General features: G+C 39.9%; 1 protein-coding gene across 3 annotated transcripts in view; it reads left to right on the top strand.

Annotated features, from left to right (window-relative positions):
* The first annotated feature begins 3,462 nt into the window (after positions 1 to 3,462).
* Positions 3,463 to 23,628, top strand: part of HTR1F (5-hydroxytryptamine receptor 1F) — a 114,227-nt gene continuing 94,061 nt past the window's right edge. For 2 of the 3 annotated variants that reach the window (XM_052703857.1, XM_052703865.1), the window contains exon 1: positions 3,464 to 3,586. The gene's annotated coding sequence lies outside the window, so the exon portion shown is untranslated. Of the gene's footprint in view, positions 3,587 to 23,628 lie in introns of all 3 variants that reach the window. The other variant, XM_052703871.1, reaches the window with a different exon arrangement.

Below are 23,628 nucleotides of genomic sequence, written 5' to 3'. Positions count from 1 at the left end.
GCTTTGGCCACAACAATTCCATGTAAGACTATGGGCTTGGGGCAGAGTGGCTAGAAAACTGCAAAGAGGAAAAGGATCTGAGAGTTTTGGTCAATACTCAGCCGAACAGGAGCAAGCAGTTTGCCCACGTGGCCAAGAAAGCAAATGGCATTCTGGCTTATATCAGAAGTAGTGCTGCCAGAAGGAGCAAGGAAGCGATCAGCTCTCTGTACTCAGCCCTGGCAAGGCTGCATCTTGAGTACTGTGTTCAGTTTTGTGCCCCTCGCTACAAGAAAGACATGGATGTCATGGAGAATGTTCAGAGAAGGGCAACAAAGCTGGTAATGGTTCTGGAGAACAAGCCTTATGGGAACTAGCTGAGGTAACTGACATTCTTTAGTCTGGAGGAGGATCAAGGGTGACATTATTGCTCTTTTCAATTACCTGAGAGGAGGTTGGTTGTAGTGAGGTGGAAATTGGACTCATTCCATGTAACTAGTGGTAAGATAAGAGGAAATGGCCACAAATTGCACCAGGGAAGGTTCAGATTGGACATTAGGAAAATCATCTTTGAAACAGTAGCCAGGCACTGGAACAGGCTGCCCAGGCAGGTGGTGGAGTCACTGTCCCTGGAGATGTTCAAGAGGGATTTAGATGTTGTACTGATGGACAAGGTTTAGTGGGAAATGTTGGTTACAGGAGGGTAGTTGGACTAAATGATCTTGGAAATCTTTTCCAATCATGATGAATCTATGATTCTGTGATTCTAAGAAATTGGACTCTCATCGCTGTGGTGAACGTTGTTTAGAATCAAACAGGGCTACGATCTTGATTTCATTTAATCATATTATTTTATTTCTCATCTAAAAAATAGTTACATAAAAAGTTACATTGCATGAAGTTACTCAGAAAGGGACTAAAATCATGCAGTGATGGCACAAAACACATCAGTGTTCTGCATCCACTGCCCAGACACCATGCCAACGTATTGTTTATTTTAAAATATTCAGATAATCTTTTATTATTATTATTACTATTTGTGCTGTCATAGTGTCTTGGAGCCTGAGTTCAGGATCATGATTTTAACAAGACAGGCTCCATGGAACTCAGAACAAAAAACTGGCTCCGAAGAATTGAGATCGAAGTATGTAAGCATAGGCCTTTCTCCCCCTAGTTACTGCAATAGCCCTGAATGCAACTATTACCTGTTCACTGGCCTGCAAATTTTTCAAGTACGGGGGTTTCAATAGGTGTATCTCATCTAATGAAAATATCAGTTAAGAAGAAAATTGTCACAGCTGTTTGACATTCAGTTTAACACACAAGAAGAGAAAACAAAACAGAAAACCACACAGAAGTTTAAACCAAATGGCTTGCTGAAGAGGCACTGTGGATACCAACATAATAAAAATGTTCACAAAGGGAGTAGTGCCTATGCTTCAGGAAGACAAGAGTATACAGGACAAGGCTTCTCAGGTCATGTACTTTTCTCCAACTCACTACCAGCTTTCTTCTGAGAGGAGACAATGGGCTTTGAACAACTTCTTCTCTGACCCAGTGTAACTGCTCCTATGTAAAACAGCAAAACAGAAAAATTACTCTTGGAAATAAGCCTTAAATTGCTACTTGTTATAATCAAAGCCCTTTCTTGCTATCATCAAAACTACTGCTGTGAGAGACAGCAGCTGGCCAAGATGCCACTGTGCTGGGCAGGGATAGCTTTGTTCAAAAAAGTGCAATCTGAAGCTGAGCAATGTTTTAAAACCAAAAGAGCACAAAGCACAGAGTACCAAGGAGCAGTTCCCAAGTGTGTTGTGAGCATCACACTGCAGGAAGCAAGAAGCCCTAAGGAGGTATTTGAAGAAGGAACTGGAAAGATTAGTTGCTCACACTGTGACAACCAATGCTCCAGCACACTGTTTTGGGAATTATTGGAGAATTTCTGACAGTATCAATGTTACTCAAGCCTTTTTCTCTAGGACAAAATCTTTTTCTATGTTCATAGAAACAGAAAAATAACATACTAAATTGTCTGTTCTAGAGAGGCACTTTCACATCCTCCGTTAGGTTCACTGTAATGGCATCAATTGAAGCCCAGAAGTACACTACAGTGTGAATGCAGGTTAATAATAAACAGTCATCTCCTACTCACCAGGAGCAATGGACGGAGCAAGACTGTTCTGTTTAACCTCTTTTATTGCTAAGGTCACTTGTATAATTAAAACTTCATTCTTTTAATCAAAACTCAGCAGGAGATGCACTCAATTGGTGGCTGAGGAAGAAGACTTTATTCAGTAGAGCCTTAACTTGCATTCAGCTCATATAGAGCTGGAACCTTAAAGGTGTGCAGAAAGACAAGCACTAAGCAGCCACCACAGGTGCTGTCAGTTGCCAAATGACCAAGTGAGACTGCCTCTGAGGAAACTGATGGAACTACAGTGCTGCCATAGGATGAGAGAAAGCGTTAGGGTTGTTATCTACACAGGTGTTCTGGCATATAGGGGTTGATTTCCCCCATTACATTTCTTTTTTTGTTTCAAAAGCAAATGCTTACGTAAGCAGAGATCCAAGCAAACCACAAACATGAAATGATGAAAGGGGGCATAGAGTTCAATTATTACCAATGTAAAATGTCCATGAGGAAAGTCAATTTCATGAAGTGTAAGAGAAGCAGAAAGCTGTGCTTGCAGATAGGTTATCCACGTTGTGCTCAGTGTTCTGGGATGCCATGCTAGAAGCAACTGCAGGAATGTGCTGCACATGCAGACCCAGCACTGAGTGCCAGGGAGGCAGAGGGAAGGCACTAAATAGATGCTCAACTGCTGGTGGGTGCTGCAGAGCACGGGGCTCACCTCAAGGATAGCAGTTGAGTATCTTCAGTTATGGCTTACGAGTGGCAAAGTATTGGCCATTTCCAAATCTCCTGGTCTAAACACACAGCTTTGCCAGATGGCATGCAACCGTTGCAGAGAGCTGAGCACATATTCCACCTCAGCACCGCATCACATACAGCTTGCTCATAATATTTGGGAGGAAGACAGCAGCACTTCGGAGGATCCAAAAACCCGCGGCAGATGAGAGACTGATACAGACTTCCCCTCCCACCCACTGCTTTGGCACAAGGCGGAGACTGAAAAGGCGGCGAACGCGCAGCATCCCTTCCACCCAGCGCTGGATACCCGGGATCCACGGGGGGACGCTCTCCGTGTCCGGCTCAGCCCTTGGGCAGCCCCCGGGGGCCGCGGTGAAGCCGCACCGCGCCGCCTCCTGGTGCCCGCCTCTCCACCCGCCCGGTGCGCAAGTTGCGCCGAGCAGCCGCCTCTATCAGCCTTGCGGGAGCAAAACCGGCGGAGTTGGCCCGGCCGGCGGGGTACCTCCTCTTCCTTCCTCTCCCTGTGGTTTTATTTTTTTCCTCTTCGCTTTTTTTTTTTTTTTTTTTTTTTTTTTTTTTTTTTTTTTTTTTTTGAGGGGGAGCCGTGGCTACTGCTTTGCGCTCCGCGTTGTGCCGCGGTGTGGATGCGTACGGACCTGTCCTCGGGGAAACAGCTCCCGGCGCTTCCACAAAAACTCCAACCCAAACAAAACGCCCACTTGGATAATTAAAACGGTAAATCCTGCTGACTTTTTATTATCTTGCTCGCTGCGCGCTTATATCTGGAGAGGTTTATGGCTTATCTGGCTTCTTTCCATCATCCTTTGGTTTTTGTTAATTAGCTTCTCTGGTGCTGAGAACTTGAAATACTGGGGCTTCAGACAGAGCAGGACTCCGCTACTGCTTTATCCTAAAGTTGGACTGAGGAATGAAAATCTTCCTAGATCGTACTAGCCTTGCAAACGTGTTTACTTGTTTTGTTAACCTGATTGTAGATGAGATTTTGTGTGGCGGCATCTCTTTGAGTTTGCTTTTCCTTTGCTTAATTTTTGCTGGTGCTATGTATACAGCATAGATATGTGTATGCTGTGCACATGCAATCTGGTATGCTGACTGACTGTGGATGCTGGCGCTCACATCTGAAAATCCAGGCAGGCTTTGAATCCTTTCAGTTTATAATGTTAACAAGTGAACACTCATCTGTTTTCACCTTAATTCCACTTGTGGATTCTGACAAAACAAAGTCACCCCAAACTACACAAATGATATTTCTCAACCCTGCAATTACTTAAGCAATAGAAACCTGCACAATTGGTGCAGTTTGCGTAGCTTAATCTGGCAGCCTTTTTTTGAGAGATTATTAATTTTATACAGTCACCGTAACAGTTGGATGCTTGATGGCACCTGACAACCACTGGATTTCTGCACATTATGAAAATCAACTTTAGGAGATTATATTTCTTTGCACTGTTAGACAGTATAATTTTACATACATTTATGCTTTCTACTATTAGCTATTTTGTTCTTGGAATAGTAACCTGGAATAGCAGATGTTTACATGGGGAAAACAAAAATGAGGAGTCAGTTATTTTAAAAAAAAAAAAAAAAAAAAAAAAAAAAAAAAAAAACAGCATGTATATACATGGAGAAAATGCTTCCTTATTCTCATAAAATAAGGGAAAATATGAATGGGAGTATCAGTTGCATGGCTGCTAAATATGACTGACCTGAACTTGAAACCACAGTGTGAAATAAACTTCCAAGTTACTCAGAAGAAGAAAAAGCATATATCAGTGTAGACTCCTGCAGCTCTTCACTGATTCTCTTCTTTCCCTTCTGAAAAGTTAAGTCATACCGATCTGCATACTTGTCCATACATGTGTATACACGATGTGTGCATGAGCACGCATACCAACCTGAGAGAAGCCAAGCACAGGACTTATGATTCCAGTTTTCAAACCACAGAGATTTGCTGACAGTGGTGAGGAAAGACAAGAGAGGCTTACAACACTGAGTTTGGGCATGCATTTTAGGGACCTTAGCTTGAAGATCGGTTGCAGTAGTCAAAGAAGAGAAAGAGGGTTCTGCATGCCTTTCAATGTGCCTAGCACTGGCTTCTGCTCCAAACTGGTGCTGTGTTTACACCTCTGATTGAATTCATCTTCCAAAAACTTATGTCCATCCATCACTTCTCTCCCTGTTGTTGAGAACAGGGGAGAATGTCAATTAATTGTTGATTTATAAACTGCTAAATGTTAAGATCAAGTGACTCAAGGAAAACATTTTGCAAGGTTTATATTTTTTTCACAAACATATGTGCTGCTATCTGCTGATGCTAGACACTCACTTTTCTACAGTATTGAGCTGAAAGGGAGTTAGCAAGCAGGGAGCTCCTGCGGATAAGAGAAGAACACTGAAGCGAGTAATCAACAATGCTGCTCAAAGCATTAGTGACTCCTGGGAATGGTACTGTCTGAACACAGCAAATGGTACAGCATTGCTTGTTTTAAGGTGCTGTAAGTATATTGCTCTTGGTACCCTAACCTCTGCCTCCTTACTGTCACAGTTCACAGGTAGGATTGTGTCTTCTTTCTTTTACATGATTTGGCAGATCTGGTAGAATCACTTGATCATAAATTTTTGGAAGTTTCTTCAGTTTAATTGTGGAGGTTGCTTGTAGAGCAAAAAATGGGGAAAAAATGGCAACCAACTCTAGGTCATTGGCAAATTTTAATACAATACAATAACAAAAATTGGGTAAGTCCAGAAATTCTGCTTTCTTAAGGAAAAAATAGTTGGGCTTCTATCGCTTCAATTTTTTTCCCACAAGTTTTTTCTTCTACAACTCTTCAGAGAAACCTGCAAATATACACGACCAGATTTCCTCCTTCCATCCTTTCTTCCCCTCTGTAGGCTCCCAATTACTTGTTTTTGGTTTTTTTTGTTTGTTTGTTTTGTTTTCATCCAGACAGCAAAAGAAAGGGCTAACAGAACAAACTCAGGCAGGAGGCACTCACTGCTTGCAGAGGGACTTTTCAGTACTGAGATTCCTCTTGAGCTGCATTACAGTCAGAAAGGGCTTATACTGCACACGACGTCTCTTAAATGCTCACAGATTCTTGTGCCAATTGCATATCTGAGGGTGATATATCACCATTTTTGTGTTTAAGAAGACATCAGTGATTAAAACTTAGCCCTCTTATAACCTACTGATACATAGCTGTTAGAAGTTACAACTGAGGTTATTGGATCTGAAAGAGTAGGACTTTTTCTTTTCTTCCCTAATTTTCTTTAAGCTATTCATGGGAAAGAAGCCATATGTCCTGACAGATTCTGTGGCTTGTCTCGTGTATTAGCTCTTCACCCAGAAACAGAGAGGAAATCTTTGTAGCTTCAGGATGAAAGGGACACTGATTTTATTAATTGAAAATATTTTTATATCTTAGTCTTTCAAATGACAGTCCATGTGTCATTTGACCTGCGTCCATCTGTGGGAGCTCATTTAACCTGTGAGATAACTGTAGAAACTGTTGGAATTTTATAGCATCCTAAGTGAGTAATGTTAGGTATATAGTATAGTCCAATACATTTTTACTATTTGATGGGTCATATCTGTTGGCTTTTAAAGAATTTTTTAATGTTGCATTTTTCCCTGCAGGATTTTTCCATAATTTATGGTCACAAACAAAGGCTACAGACTCTCTAATTTAAGCTTCAACTCTTTCGGCATTTTTATACAACCCGCTCATTTACTTTGTCATGGTGTTTAGCAAGGTGGATCAGTCAATGTGATACATTGTTCTGTAACTATTGTATGAAGCGATACTACAAAAAATGTCTGCTGGTTCTATTAACTTTTTTTTTTTCAGTTTTCACAAACTGATTATGCATACAAGGCACAACGTTGCTCTCTGCTACTATGTTATGTTTCCAATTGCCATAAAGTCTCCAATTGTCAGAATTTCAATACAAGAACAAAACAAAGTTTTTTTTTCCAGTTGACTTTGGATGTCTGCAGTGGGAAACGGCCTTGTTTCCCAGGCAGCTACTCCTGGCAGATGGGCAAGTCTACCAGTACATACATCTTTCAGTTTAATAAGCTTGTTTCAAAAAAGTTTAGGAATGTGTGTGATATATGCTTAATTTTCATAATGCTTCTTCTTATAAATTAGTAATTTAGCAATGGAAGGAAATTGGTGGTCATCTCCTTCTCCTGGTTCTGTTTTCCTTCAGTTCCTAGAGGAAGAAAATGCACATGGGAATATGCAAACTACACAGGTAGATACTTCGTAAGAATGAGAAATTATTTTTGAGTTCCCCTTGCCTATAGTGGGAATGTATACTGTTATAATTTGGGAGGACTACTCAGATGTGGAATTTATAAAACTGGGTTTGATTCTTACAGCTGTGCATCTCAAAAAACTGCAAATGCATTCTTAATACTAGGATAGAGGTATGGAGCCTAAGACTGAAGACTGGATAGCCAGCTTTTATGTAGCAAGTATGGTTTGGTCTATCATGATGTATCAGCAGCACAGCACTGTGAAAGACCCAACCTAAAGTCTCCCATGCACTGGCTTCACTGATAGATGGAAAGATTTCTGTTAACCGCTCGCTGTGGTTTTGTCTTTAGGAAAACCTCATTAGCATGCCAGTAAGTAGCCGTGTTGAATAAGTCTAATCACTGTTTTTTAGACAGAATACAAGCTGAACTTTGAAAATTTTGCTTTAAGGGGCAAGCAGTCCAAAGTTGAATATGTGGTTTACCACAGTGAAGAAGTGGACAACTTAATTAGAATTTTGATTATTATTCCCTGGAAATGGTTTGTTGCCATTCTGAGCCCAATTCACTGTTTTCTGTAAGAAACTATTATTCTGCTGAGTTCACTGACAGTGAGACCATTTCAGGTTTTGAACTGCTTTTCAGCCAGAGATACAAAGATTTGATGGCAAAACATTCAGACACGAAGTAGCAAGTCATCTGGCCCAACAGCAGTCACAGCAATTATGACTTAGATGCTAAACAATTAAAAAGTCATTGTTCACCACAGGGAATATTGCACTGTGTATATAGCTTATTCTCTCAAGATTGTCACTATGAGGTGTAGACAGGGACAAAATGTTTGTGCACATATATAACATATGTTAAATATATGCATATCAATACAAGCACATGTACCAAGTTCATGGAGGCCAACAGCTAAGGCATATGAAGGGGCAAAACTTTACAGTAATGAAGGAACTTTAGGGCTCTGACCTGCTGGAGAAAGAGGAAAATAGAGCAGAAACAAGAACTAAGAGAGTCATAGAAAGGTCAAGTCCATTATGTAAATTTAGGACATATTAAATGAGAAGGACTGAACTGGCTTACCTAACTCAAAAAAGCTACTGCTTGTGCAGCAATAAGAAGTGATTACAATTTGATGGATGTTTTATGAGAAATCAAAACCAGGAATTCCTCCAAAGAATATTTTGTGCCTATTGAAGTGTGGTTGCATTTAACAGTTTCCCCTGGATTGATGAAAACTTCCCATCTCTGCAGCTATAAATCACAAGCACGACTATAATAAATTTTAGAGAATTTTGACCTTCAAAATAGAATATATGAGCTTTAAGTACTGTACTTGTAACTACATAATCAAGTCTGCAATAACAATTCTAGGCAAACAGATAAGAATTAGAAGCCTCTTCTCTGGGAATAAATTTTTATTTTAATTAAATTTCACTCCTTTTGCCCATGGTAACAGTGACTTTTGTACTGCTGTCTGTAGTTAGCTGCTATAGCAGCGATGAGAGCAGAAGAGTTGACTTAGACCTTTTCATGGACAAAAAATTCTTTGCTTATTACTTCCCACCTCTTATGGAGGACAACAGTGCTCAGTGTATCACTCGGTCAACAGAGTAGCGTGACTTCAACATCACATTGCATTTTCTCTCTTCCTTCCGATCTCACCATCTTCCTCTATCTGACAGCAGCTAGATTTCAGGCAGACCATGTTCTCCTTGTCCTCAGCTGTCTGAGTTTCCTGGTCTTCTGAATTCATGGATTGCTACTGACTGTACTCACAGTGAAATACTCTGACACTGTCTTGACTGAAAAACTTTCTATGTTTGGGCTTCAGTAATTACCACAGCCATCTGTACACACAGATAATTTCTTTGCATCATAACTATATTCATTAGTCTGTAGATACATGGAATTGGGCCATAACTAAATCCTTTGCTGGAGAAGAGTTGATCCTTCCAATGGAAGAAAAGGAAAGTATTCCTATCTCTTCATCTTGCAAAAAAAAATACTGTTGTTTTAATACATTAAGTCTCTTCAGTTCATTCATACTAAGCATAAGATTATCTATGAAGTTCCTTGCGGGGAAAAAAAATTAACTATCTGCACTTATTATCTTATCCTTGGATTTGTGTTAGATGCTAAGGGATGAGCAAGGCTTAGCTAAGCCACGCTACAAGGTGGTGGTGGAGACCCCACAGAGTACAAATTTCCTAGCTCACTATGGTGCCTCACTATGGTGCCTATGATTCACTGAGCTGTGGAATAGAAGGGTCTCTTGAAAACTAAAGAGATAAAATTGAAATGGAGAGGTCTAGTAACAAACAGAGAGGCTTACTATCAAAATACGATCTTTGAGAAAGATTTCAGGCTGTGGTCTGTCTCGAGTACTAAAGAAAATAAGCATATTTGGACCATGTGCAGCACTGTACAGATGCATCTTGGTCAGTTATAGTATTTCCCTCCAGGTGGCGCTATATTAAATCCTTATATTAAATCCTATATTAAATTGTAGCTACAGGACAAGCTTCTCACATTGCCACAGATGCAAAGCCATAAACGTGGCTTGGGTGAAAATATTAGAAGGAATGTGTACCATAGGCTGGAAAACTTTACTTAGAAAGCATGTCTTATGTCATTATTACAACTACCATCAAGACAGGCTGTGGAGGAGACTCTCCTGGGTGTCATTTAATGTTTAATTAATACTCCAGTAATAATTAATATTCTTCCTTACCAGTCTAGCAAAGAGAATATATTGTACACTTTGTAAGTGTGCAGGTGTTACCATCTTGATGGGGATGCAAATAAGTTGAACGATTCAATTAGACTTCAAAGTTGTTTTAAGAAATGTAGCTCAATAGAATAAGTATCAGGGATGCTCTTGAGCATGAACAACCAAGCGTGCAAACAGATTAGGAAGGACTGACCAGTTAGAGATGTACATGCCAACACATCAACTATATCTCAGAATTGATTTGTGTCCAGATGATATAACCAGCAGATTTCTTTTGGAGGACTGCTAGATGGCCATTCACATCCTGCATCTGGACATGTGAGAAAAAGCAGGAGGCTTCTCTGCCAGGCAGGGTATGTGGGGAGACAAAGTGATCCCAGCATGAGCTCTGCCTCATGGACAGGCACAGCCTGTGGGACCTGAGCAGGGCAGGCAGAGCCAAGCGCAGGTGGTGGGACCCACTGACAGTCCAGGCATGATGAGGGGATGAACTGAGGGGATGAACCAGGGCCACCTAGGAAGGATAGGCAGGAGCAGATGGCAACACTGATGTTTTTCAATGACATTGAAAAAATCCAAACATACCAGATAAAACAAGCAAATAATATAATTATCCACTCAAGAAAACAGGAAATTCAGTCTTTGGAAGTCTAATATTATTTTGGTCTTCATAAAAGCTGCATTTTAAGTCTGCTTATTTCTTTCCTAGGGAAATGACTTACATTCTGTCCTCACTAACACTTGCATCTACATAAACAATATTCTGTATTGGGCCTGCCCAACATAATGGCATCATTACCATCTCCTCTGCACAAAGAATTTTTACATTAAGGCTATAAATTAAGCTCTTTCTCACTCTGCCTTTCACTGAAGGCTTTTAATTTTTTTTTCTTTCAGTCAACTCTCACTCCTCTCGAGGACTGTATTTGAGACAGTCCTCGTGGATTGACATATTATGAAATTACCTGAAGACTGATAGTTGCTGGTGGCAAAAAAAGGGCCCTGATGTGTGAGAAATGATGAAATGTGTGTTTTCTTTCATCTCCACCAGGGTGGTTGTGTGTATGTATTTGGTTTCTTTCTATTAACGTTGTGGGTTTTTTTGTTTTTGGGGGTGCTTTTTTAGTTGATGTTTATATTTAGAATAAGGCACAATTTTCCATTATGAGGTAGGTTCTAGGGATGTGCTTACACTCGCTTTCTTTATTTGTTCTCAAGTCCATATCTCCTGATTATCCAAACTGCATCAATGCTGTTTTGTTCCTGCACCTTGCTTTGGAGCAAAACCAAGTGTCATACAAGGCAATAGTCTGATGTGGATCCAGAAATTATTATAGATGAGGAGACCATACCCGTATCTTTCTGCCCTACATTGTTTTATCTGCTGTACTCCCTTCTGTTCTTTATGACTCACAAACCCCATGCCATATCCATGAAAATGCAACTTATCTCCCCCTTGGAATTATGTTATTATATCTGCCATTTTTCTGGGTCATTTCTCACACAAATTCAGCTATTTTGAACCATTAAACCTCTGAAATAGCAATAACACTGTACCTGTTTTAGGTGTGATATAGTGTGGGCAAGTTGCCTCCATTGCTGTAAATGGAGATTAATGCGTGGACACAGGCCACACTGCCTCTTGGGCTTGGGAGCAGGGATCTCTCAGCAATATAGACATCTTTTTTTTGTTTAGATATGCTTGTTTCAGGCTTAAATTTTCTGTTCACATTTCAAATTTCTACACTGGTGTAGAGACGTTAAGCTTTCTCCTGAGGAAAGTAGACAAGGCTCTTTTCACTAGGACAAGCCTGTTAATGCTAGATTGATGACGAAATGAAGAAGCAAGATTCAAGTGCCTCCATTAGATTTTGGCACAAAAGTCAATGGTATTTTGAACCATCTCTAAAGGCAGATTTGACCTAAAAAAAAAAAACTATTTTCGGCTATAATTATGAAGGAAAGACAAGTAAAGAAGGCTTAAGAGTAGTCTGTTGATGGCAGCAGATGCTGTTATGTGGTGGGCTCTCCAGATTCCTAAGTAAAAGCAAAGAATGGGAGCTTCCCTAAAGTGGACACTTTTTCTGGAAAATGAACTGCTCTTTAGTAAAGCAGTTGCACAGTCCCTAGAGAACAGCAGCCTGTGTACATGATATTGTGTCAGGATTTGATATTCATTGTGGAATTCTCAATCCTTTGTAGCCACCTAAAAATTAAATGTCTCATCTTTGCTTACTTATGTAATCTTTAATCAGTGGCTCTGCATGTATATTTTAAGATGACCTATTAAGCTGTCATCCATACTAGCTGTTTGACCGATAGCAGATAACACCATCAGGAGAAACAAGTGCTAAAATGGAAACCAGCTTTACTTGCTAGTTAACATTTCTAAAGGCTGCTACTTGGCAAACACAAACTCACACAGAATGTGTGTTGACCATGATGGCACTCCTTAATGATCTCTTTTAAGTGCACTTTTGTTTCATTTCTAGCAAGTAAGGTTTCCTGCTCTTTAGCTTCATCATTGATCTTGTACTGAAACTATTTACTGGCTCTACTGGCAGCTTCTTGAATCCAAGGATTCAAGATAACTCCATCTCATGCCATGAAAATCACTTATGCTAAGAAATAACCAGACACTCTTTGGAATTCTTTGTATTGATTGGCTAATGGTACACATCTTTTGTTATTTATAGCTTTATCTAAGAAATAAACAGATCAGATTTTAAAGAAGAGAGTGTTCCAGGAAGAGCTCATTGTGGCATTCCAATACATGAAAGGAGTTTATGAAATAGAGGGAGAGCAACATTTTAATGGTCTGAAAGTGATAGGGCAAGAGAGAATGTCTTTAAACTAAAAGAGAGGAGATTTAGATTAGACATTAAGAGGAAATTCTTCACTCAGAGGGCAATGAGGCACTGGCACAGCTGCCCAGAGAAGCTGTGCTGTCCCATATCTAGAAGTGCTCAAGTCCAGGTTGGATGGGTCCTGAGCAGCAGCCTGAGCTGGTGGGAGGCAGTCCTGCCCATGGCAGGCTGTGTGCACTTTGAGGACCCTTCCAATCCAAACCATCCTGTGATCCTATGATTCCATGATCATGTTAAGTCATTTTAGTCACTTCAAAGCACAGAATCACTACAATAGAACAACAAAAACAAAAACTGTGAAAGACTGAAACTTCATCTGGTTTTAATGTGAAAGTACCAGAAAAAATATGAATGAGGAAAACCAGGTATTAGACAGTAACAGTCAGTGTTGGTTTGGTTGTTGTTTGGTTTTTTTTGGTTTTTTTTTAATACATCATCCTTCCAAATCAGTTGCTGTCTCAATGATGCATATAACTAGTTACTTAAGAGACTTCTGTTTATAGCATAATGTTTAATTTCAGAAAAACAGTCATTAACTTCTAATTTCAATTTAGGGGTAAAAAAAGTTAGGAAAAAAAAACATATAAATCACATTACTGACAAGTAGGTAAAATTCTGATTATAACAATAACTGATTATTTAAAGACAGAAGAGGAAAATACATCTTGCACATTTTCAATGCAATATAGCACAGCATCCTGCTGTGAGCAGTATTCTGAGTCTTTAAACACAATTTCTTCCTTGGGTACTGGTGGGGAAGGGGGAGAAAGCAGAAGGAAAAGGTTAGGTTACGAAGTCAAAGAGAGTAAGAAAGAGTGGGAGGAGATGTCACTCACACAAGCAGCCCTCAAACTCAATTAACTAGGTAGGAGAATTTTGCTGAGGTATAAAAAACAAAATCTGCAATTTACACTTAAAATTGAAAAATAAAAATCTTAACTTAAGGGATGCTAAACTGAAGAGCAGAACTGTTTTGTTTCGGAAACATATTCTGCTACCCCCTTCCACATTAAAACATTTATTATCTGATAGTGAATTTTGTCCATTCTTTTTCTTGGTAGTTGGTAGCAGTGTTCATGCATCCAGCCAGAGGCAAAGATCACTCCTGTCTCTGACAGACTTGATAAATAGAAACAGATGTAGAGATACTTGTACCAGCATTTCAAGAGGGTTTTACAATCTCTACTGTTAAACTAAAGCATGTCTAAGCCCATCGACAATGGGGAAGTGTATGGGAATTTTTGTTCAGAGGATCATAACCTGATCCTCTGATTGATCACCTGAGGCTAGCACCGAGTCAGCAGCAGGAGCACAGGTGAAGGCAATTCAGCTGTGTGATCAGAAGGGGTGGAGCCTGGCTGCACCTCTCTTAGATCCCATTTAAGGGCTGACTGCCACTGAGGAAGGATCTCTTCCTGGACATCACTCCCTTTGGAGTTTTCCTGTGAACACAGGACACAGGTGAGCATTTTTCTTTATTTTCATTTATTTCCAGTTATCCTTTTTCACTCTGATAATCTTTCTAGCTATACAATCTGCAGACACCAATCTAACCACTCTGTATATTTGTTGCTATTATACTGTAGCATAAGCAGCTGTAGGGCAGAATGTTGACCTAGGGGCATTAACTGAACTTCTAAAACCATAGATATTTATGTACAACTTTGTTTTCAAACTTGTGTTCTGCTAAATATTTGAAGACCAGGCTTGTGGTCATTAGCTCTGCGTCTTTTGTGAGGGAGACTTAGAGAGGTCACATCAAGTGCAGAAGACACAGAAACGTCACTGATGCTGCCTGGATTGGTCACTGGCTTTAATCACAGACAGGGCTGGAAGATGTTATGGTAGCAGACAGCAATGGACGAGGAAATAAGCAAAGGAGGCAGTGGGATTATGCTTATTGCGGGGCTCTGTTAAATCAGAATTGCTGCAATGAGCCAGAGCACACACAGTCCAGGTGAACAGCTGCTGCAAATAGAAGAGGCCTCCAGAAACTGCCAACCCAAAACATTATGGCTCTGCCTGAATCATCTTCTCTGTCTGAACTGTTTCCACAGCAGGAACAGCCTAGGTTGTCATCTTTCTGGCAGCTGAATTCATTTCTGCCTTCTTTGCTAAGAAGACTTCACCTGGCTGGGTGAATTTCTTTCAGTTTCTCCCATTTCTTCAGCACAAATAATAAGGTGATTGCATGAAGCATAGTAATAGCAGATAGCTATGTGGCAGTACTACTCTTTCAATGAAGCTCTTAAGCTTCGGGAGAAAACAGGGTTTACTTTTCCTTCTTCAATAAAATAGCTGGGCCATTTTGTACTACAGTTTTGACAGGGTACATCTGGGGCTACAGACAGCACTCAGCTTTTGATTTAATCATCTTACCTCAAGCCTGACAATTGGTTTTCAAAAAAAAAAAAAAAAAAAAGCTGACTTCCATTCTTCAAAAATAAATTGTGTAGTCTCTGCTGAGTCTCCCAAGGGAAGAATGAGTCTCACCCAACCAGCCTCTCTAGGTTTTTATGTACATACCGCAGGAATGGGAGTCCATTCTATTGTGGAGAAAATAACTAAGCCTAAGCACGTGTAAGTCAGTTGTCAGACACAAGATGTTTTTTACCTGGACCAAATTAATTCTAATAAACAATGCGTTATACTGAATGCTTCAATGAAGGTATTTAATTTTTATTTTTTTTTTTAGTGTTTAAAATATATATATTTTTTACTGAAAGTCAACACATTTGCATTTACTCTTTTGCATTACCTTCTGTGTGCATCCCTCTGTTACTCTTGCTATGTGAGGCCTTCCCAATTCCTGGACCATTACATATTCTTCCATATAAAGATTAAGGTTGATACTCAAAGCACAGAAGTTGCGGAAGTCGTGGCAATGTCGTGGCATGAGGTAAATCATGCCTTGTGACTTTGATTCTTACATGCTGAAATGAACCTAAGATACTTAAGAAACCCCAGATTAATTCACTTATATGTTTTAATTTTAAAGAAAGATTGATATTAGGAGAAAATGAGAAGTTCGGCCAAATTAAGCAAACAGTTAAAAAAAAATAAAATCAAACCAAACCCACAGTTTTTTTTGTTTTGTTTTGTTTTTTTAAGTAAGACTTTCAACTACTTTACATTAGACTACAGAATACAAATGTTTCTTCTGCTAATAACATTTGAGCAAAATAGATCAAATTCAGATATTCTAAATATCAGGGCAGTAGTTCTGTGGAAGATTTGCCTGTTAAATGCTTTGACACAAATTGTTAGAGAACTAGATAATAGATAACTAGATAACATAAAACATAGTTAAGTAAGAATAGGAGGGAAGCTATGCTGTGTGTGGAGGGAATTCATTGCCTTTTTCTCCTTATGAAGAGCGGCTGCAAACTTGCAATGAAGTCAAGATTCATTCAGCAAGCATAACCTCTCTCCACCAATCTACTATATTTTCTTTATGGCAGTTCTGTGTTTATCACTGATGCTCAAAGATGTATTGTACTACAGTTGATTTTTTCAGAGTTCATTTTTTTTGGCAGAGGAAAGGCTGGTCTTGATTCCCCTGTGCCTGTCATGGATGTATCACAAACCTCCTGGTGTCTTCCTACTCCAGTGTTAAGATTCATATTCTCTGCTGAATAGTTTAAATAATATGTAAACTTGCAGCATAAGGAAGTCCATCATATATGATACATAGAGGGAGGGTGTGCCTGTTTCCCATGACCTTTTCAGCTGCTTAATGATCTTTATATTATTCTATGAGCACAGGAAAAAAAAGATGTTTACCCAGAGGTATCTGAATTCATGTTCTGAAGAGCTGTCATTGAGTGCCAGCTGAAAGTGATGAAGACGGGGAAATGATATTTATGGTGAACCATATATTCATTGAAGCACTGCAATTTAGAGTAGTAAACTTTCTATGAATAAGTCCAAAGAGTTTTGCCAGAAAAATCTTTGACAAAACATTTTTGAGCACAGAGACTTTAATGTATTGAATAGTTCTGATACAACACATAAAGATAGTCACAAAAGAATTTAGCAGCAAGGAAGCATGTTCCAGGCTCAGCTTCCTGCTCTTTGGGACACTCCCTTCTTTCAGCCTTCAGCAAAAGGCTCTGTCTTCACACACAGCAGAGAAGGAGCTAGCACTTAGGTTCTCTTGCTCTTGCTATTCTCAGGCTTGGAGCCATCCAATAGCTCTTGAAGCAGCTTGTTAGGGCACTCTTTAAGGTACAGATAATCTGGTTCAAACCCATTTTTTCCCTGTTTAAGAATGATTGAAATGGGCTTGGGATAGAAGCTGGAAGAAACCAGGTCTTGGTGTTGGCAAGTGTGCACGTTAGAGCTGCATTACCCTTCCCCAGCACCAGCTGGGGTAAGAGTGATTAAAAAGAAAATTAAGAAAAGCAATGTCAAACATTTTTGGATTTACATCTAAACAAAAAAAGAAATATTTTTGGCAAAGTTTCCCCCCCCCCCCTCCTTAATACTCATTATTGGAAAATTCCTTTAATCTTATCTTCTTCTATGAAGGAACACATGAAGACCGCAGGGAAAACAACATGCCAAAGGTGCGGCATCTGGATTACACCCATGTAAATCTCTTGCAAGAAATACTGGTATCTGCTGTATTTAGATGTATTCTGAGACAAGGGTGAAGAAAGAGAGGAATGAGTCCCAGTTCTCTTTGGAAAATGACTTCAATTATGAACTTACATGATGATGCTGATCTTCTTTAAAGGAATCCTAATAGCATCTCGCTTCCACTGGTTGTGTCACCACAGTTTGTAAGATGGAAAAGTGTCTTGTACAGTTAGTTCATCCTACTCCTTCAGAGGGTGATAGACCTATGCAGAAAGCCAAGGGTGATACAGTAGATCAGAGTCCTTAACTCTCATCTTCCCAAATAATACAGCAATGGTATTGACTTCTTGGGTATTCGGTGATGCTAAGCTGATGACCTTTTACACAAATAGCTACCAGGTCCATTGCAATGTTAATGTCAATTTGTAACAGCCAAAGGTAACTTGGTTTACTGGTTTAGGAGACTGTTTGTCTCAGTCAGAAAATCCATGAGAACAAGTTTTATGGGGGGGGAGAGGGGGGGAAATTTTGGCTGAAGTTTATCTGTAGGGGGAAAAAAAAAAAATCAAGATGCAGAAAGATGAGAAATTAAATTTTCTGATCTGGATGCATCTGTCTGCTGAAATCCAGTTTCTAGCATGCATAAAAGAAGTACACAACAAAGAAAGAGAACAAGGTGAAAAGTACACATATTTTTCTCTTTAATAAATCTGTGAAGCACCTTGCTGGCACAACAATCTAAGTAGTTCCATACTGCTGTGTTGAATTTCAAATTTAAAGGCAGACTGACAGAGAGGTGTTTTTAAAATACACGTAGGATGAGGCACATGAGCCACACAGGAACACTGTAAGCGTCAGAACTTTACAGCACTTATTTCATCAGCAATGACTGTATTTATAAATGGATTTCTGACCTTCTCCAATTCCTTTCATAAAAGCAACATTGTCTAGGTGTGACCAAAACTTTTCTATCCTTAGCTGAGTGAACTACTTGTATGACAGTTCACAATGCCTTTTCTGCTAATCTGATATGTAGTACCTCTGTGATTAACTGATTTTTACTTTCTCATTTTTATTAGGACACTACTGCATAGACTTCTTTGGCTGTACCATGACATAAAGATTTGTCTGTTGAGCCTTAAACACACTTGCCTTCTGAAAATTCATTAATTTAATCTAGAGATTTGTAGGTCATTTGATGAATGATGAAACTATATGGTCAGCTTGAGAAGTAAGGCATTTATATAAAAAGGAGTTTACTCTTGTATGGCTTTAGATATGACTCACTGACCTGAGAAGTCAAAGCACTGCAGGGATATTAAGAATATAAAAACAAATGTTTTAATAAATTGAAGTAATTAAAGAATACAGGAAATACAGACTTGTTTGTCCTAACTGAAACAGAAATCCCTTCTTTGCTAATGAGAACAAAGCACACTCCTCATGTTCCCTGTTACAAATCTGAATCTACACCTTTCAAGCAAATGCTCTCACTTGATTTATTGGCTTTAAAAAGTTGTGAGAATCCATGAGTGTAAGAATCAGGAAGTACTCTTGCTTTCAGTAAGAAAAATGCTGATACCCCTGACTCCTTAAGACTTCCCTTTTCCTGCCTACAATAGTCATCAACTCTGAAATAGCTGTGCTGCAATGAAGAAATACCCTGGAGGAGTGGGGACCTTGTGGGCAGAACTTTTCTCAGAGCACAGCTCTGTCCCCACCAGGAGAGAAAAAGAAGTCCTTTAGCTTGAGGGTGGAGAGGGGGAAGGAAGGGGAGAAAAACACCTTCCTTCATATTTTCACCTCCTTCTAAAACCTATCCTGAAAGTGAGAATCAGTTTTTCTCTGCAGCAGAGGAAACTTACGCAATCTGTCCTCACTTCTTTTATTCATTTAGTGCCTCCAAGAGCAAGCAGACTTACACCAAGCACCTTTCCTCCAGCATCTGTAGATCTGCTCATTTGCTGTGCTAAATTGGCTTACATTCAGTTCAGTTCAGATCAAGTGATGATAACGTGCTACAGCAAAGAACTAAAGAGGTAACTCAGAAAGTGTTTATGCTTTTTGAATGATTAACCAGCTAGTTACTCTTCTACTTTTTGTTTGGTTGGTTTGTTTTTAAGCCCTGTTTCCTGTATGTGAGAAGAGGAATCGCTAGGAGGTAGAAGAAGGGTCCATATTAGAACCAGGTGAATATACAAACAAGTTGAAAAAATAAAAATATTTCCAATGTAATCTCTGCTTTTTGAGTTCTCCAGTGTAGTACCAAGGAGGCTGTACTTGCTGACTGTGTCACTGGGCTGTTTGTGGGAAGTGATGGTTAAAGCAAATCCCTATTTGAACAACTGAACAATTTGCACATACCTGCAAATCTCCAGGTACTTGCATACAACCACCACTAGTATTTTGTGTTCAGTGCTGGCCATAGCACTGCTTGCAAGGAAGATCTGAAGGCACAAGACTTGTCTAAGAGAACAAGATTTTGCATCACGCTGCCTGAGAAACTGCCACCTATTGCTTCATGCTGAGGAAGTCGAGCTATCAGAGGTACAAAAGCTGCTTCTGCTTTCTGTAAGAAAATAGCATGAGCAGCTGTGGGCTGGGAGTGATCTGATGGTTCTGAAGTTTCCTGCCCTGCCTGGTTATGCTTGATGTTGCACAGTCTTCTTGATCTAAAGAATATGCTCCATACTACCATCTGTGGCAGGAACTGGGCTGTATTGTGGAGCAACCTGGAGGTTGTTTGTCCGGTGCTGGGAAACAGAAAAGTCATTTTTGGTTTAGTGGAAGTGCTGATGGGTTGCAGAAGTTCAGCAGGTTTCCACTAGGCATTCTGACAAGAGTGGTATTCAAAAATGTAAGTATGCTGTTGAACAAGATTTGAAAGAAGTTGTTAAATCAGAATAGTCTATAATACTCTGATTGTTCAATATGAAAAACACAGGTGGTGAAAAGGAAATGAAAAAATTACAGGTAAGATACTGAAGTGGAATTTCTGTTGTGTCATCTATCTATTTTTTTCTTCCTAACTCTATCACCAGACCTTTGTGAACCACACTATTTACTGTCAGTTCAGGCTTACCAGAGCTCCCTGTGGGAAAAAGGTACCTTGGATAAAAAACTTGCAAAGATTATAACAATAAACAAATTACCACAGTAGTTACTTGTCATAATTTGAAATAGCCTATCTTCTGTGCAATCAAAACAACAACCAAGGCTGCTAACAACCACTTCAGAGCATTTCTGGATGTGGCTTATGAATACTGAAAGGGAAGATAGCAACTTCTGTAGCCAGGTTTGTAATGCAAGTGTCTTCCTGGGTTGGAAGGGACTCACAAGGACCATTAAGCCCAACTCCAGCCTCCACCTGTGACCACCCAAAATCTAAACCCTATGTCTGAGAGCAGTGTTCAAACACTTCTTGAACTCCAGCACTTGGGGCTGTGCCATGCCTACTGCCATCTGGTGCAGAACCTGTTCCTAAGTCCCACCATGATAATGTTCAGATGTGAGGCATAGGATACAGTGAAGTGCAATCAAATATTGTAAAGGGAGCTGATATGAGGAGGAAGGAAGAGTAGAGACCAGGAGAAGGACCTTTACACTCCAGGAGAGCCCAAGGCTGTCCCCTCCCACAGCACAGCATTCAGACGGTACAGCAAATTCCTATTTCATTTCATCCTCTGCCAAAGCATATATCATAATTTATTCTCCCTGCATCTCACTTTCCTCATCAGTAAGGCAAGGTGAGGAGTACTCTATGCTTAAGAAAGCACTGGGAAGAAAAATACATAGGAAAGTAAGAGGTACCTGAACTCTGACACAAGGGGCCATGTGCACACTGCTCAGACTGACAGATTTTTTCTGTGATGAGCTTCCCTGTGGCTTCTCACTCAGTTTTACTCAGTCTGTGATCTTGGTATGAGAATATGCAAAATAAGTAAGTTTTAGACAAGACATGCAGTTTTAGAGATACATCCTTGATCTTACCTGTAGCCAAGCATAAGATTAAAGGATGAGAACTGAAGGACGGTGGTTCAGTCTTGCAGCACTTTTCCCAGCAAGATGGTACAAGGCATTCACTGCTTGGTTCTGTAGACCTATCCAAGGCTTCTGTCTTCACTGTGTGCATCAATATCAACTGAACATTGATTTTCCATGCAGCTTTTCATCATGGAAATGTTGACAGTTTAATTATCAGGAGGCCCTGCACAGGTTAGAAGAGAGCATACAGAGCTTAGTATAGCAGCTCCCAGCAAGTTCTGTAAGCAGTGAAACTTTTGAAGCTTGCTTTCCTGTAGCTCTTGCTTCTACAACTGTTTTCAGTCCTTCTGCTCTCTCATACAGATTTTCTGATGTCTAATAGTAGGTAGAACTCATGCTGCGGCTTTCCCATTACCAGGGGGTTTGTCTTGTGTCTGTTTGTTTTCATGAAGCATGTAAGAACTCTTCATCTCCCTGCAATGCAGTTAAAATGGGCAGTGAGTTCAAGAAGAGCTCATGGGGCCTGACAGACAGCACAATCTTGTCAACACAATTTCCCTAAGAAACCGAATTAAAGGACTGGGGGCTGGTTATGTGGCAGGCTCATTCAACCCTTCCTTTTCTGTCACCAATATAATTATTATTTATTTTTTTTTTTTAAGCAAAGTTAATTAACCCCACTTTAGTTACAGGAAACCAGAAGAAAAAAAAAGAATTTTTCAAGTGTCATCTTAAAACCTACATCTTATTACTGCTGATTTGCTTGGTCAGGGATTTCCACTGTATGGTTTCTCCTTTGAAATAATTTCAAAATCACTATTTCTTTAATGTTGTTTAGAGCAACATCACAGAAACCTTGTTCTGCCTGTTTTCCTACTGGAACTTTTATCTTTCTTGATTATCAGCTATGTTCCCATGACAATTCCTGCACTCACACATCCCAGAATTAGCTCCTAACATGTTCCAGCCTGATGGTACATCAAACCCACTCAGTACTCTGGGAGCTACAAGTACGCAATAATCTCTGAATGTGTGGGGAAGGAAAGGTCTATAATGTGGGTACTGAGACTCATATGTGACTGAAAGATGGAAGAAGGGATGGACAGAACGGAGTGGAGAAAGTAAAAGATGCTTAGGTTTATTCCCCCCATTTAATACATTTAATGTGTCTAAATAATTAGTGTATACCTTTGGTGAAATCAAACACTTGCTTTAAAGTGGATTATCATTACAACTTCAGACAGATGAAAAAGCAAGAAATTGAATCTATCTGTCTTTTGAATTAGCTTCCCTGCAGCTTTCCTTCACTGAACTCTCAATTTTCCTGGGAGCTCACTATTTCTATGGGTTGAGCAGGTGCCATTTCCACTTTAAATGCTGCTGCATAGCTGTATGTGCATCCCAGCTGCAGAACTATATGCCTTTCTTGAGATTGTAACAGTCATCTTAGTTAAAAAAAACCTGAGCAAAACCTAGGAGAGATCTATTCCACACAAATACCTCAGTCCTCAGATCTAGCTGCCAGAGTTGCACCAGACCTGGATGTACACATCCCACTGGCCCAGTAGCTAAGAGGGGAACAGCTGGATGCTTGACTACTGCAAGATTAGTAAATGACTGCTCACAGAAAAGCTCCAGGTAGGTGCTTGTTTGTCTCCACCAGTGCTACTGGTTTGCTAGGAAAGCCATCACTGCTCTCTCATGTTTTGTGGCCAGCTCTAATATTTCTCAGCCAAGGCCCAATAAATTCCAGTCAGGGCTCCTGGCAAATCTTCGTGGACAGTGAGAACTGTTAGAACGCGTTTGGCTTTAATACAGCTAGCTGTAGAGCTGCTGGCTAATTCTGTCCTGCCAGTAGTTCACCAATGAAAGCTGCTCTGCAGTTTCCTAGTTAAAAAAAAGCTCATAGCTTTTCTCGAGGAGATGTCCAGCCTGGAGAAGTAAAGCTCTTCAACTTGCCTCCATTTGAAAACTGCTTACAATCTCACCATCTGTCACAACAGCATTTTCTAAAGTTTTCTTCTCCCTCTTGGTGCTTCTTAAGCCTTTTCAACGTTTGCCCCCTGGCATTATCCAAATGGCACACAGTGTTGAGCCACAAGAAATGCACTTGGGAATGCTCACCTTTATGGAATATCAGAAAGTATTTCCTCCCAGGTGATCACAATCCCTATGATAGTACCAGAGGGGACAAAAGAAACCCCACAAGCATCATATAAGCATAGTTACCACATCAGGTATTGGAGAAAGCGTAATTGAGAAAGTACTTTGCTTCACTATTTGAACAATGTTCTGAGCTTTCAGCTACCTTCAGTTTTTATAA

The sequence above is a fragment of the Tympanuchus pallidicinctus genome, unplaced genomic scaffold (assembly GCF_026119805.1).
Source record: "Tympanuchus pallidicinctus isolate F22 unplaced genomic scaffold, pur_lepc_1.0 scaffold10, whole genome shotgun sequence".
Lineage (NCBI taxonomy): Eukaryota > Metazoa > Chordata > Aves > Galliformes > Phasianidae > Tympanuchus > Tympanuchus pallidicinctus.
This window is presented reverse-complemented; position numbering and strand designations above follow the sequence as displayed.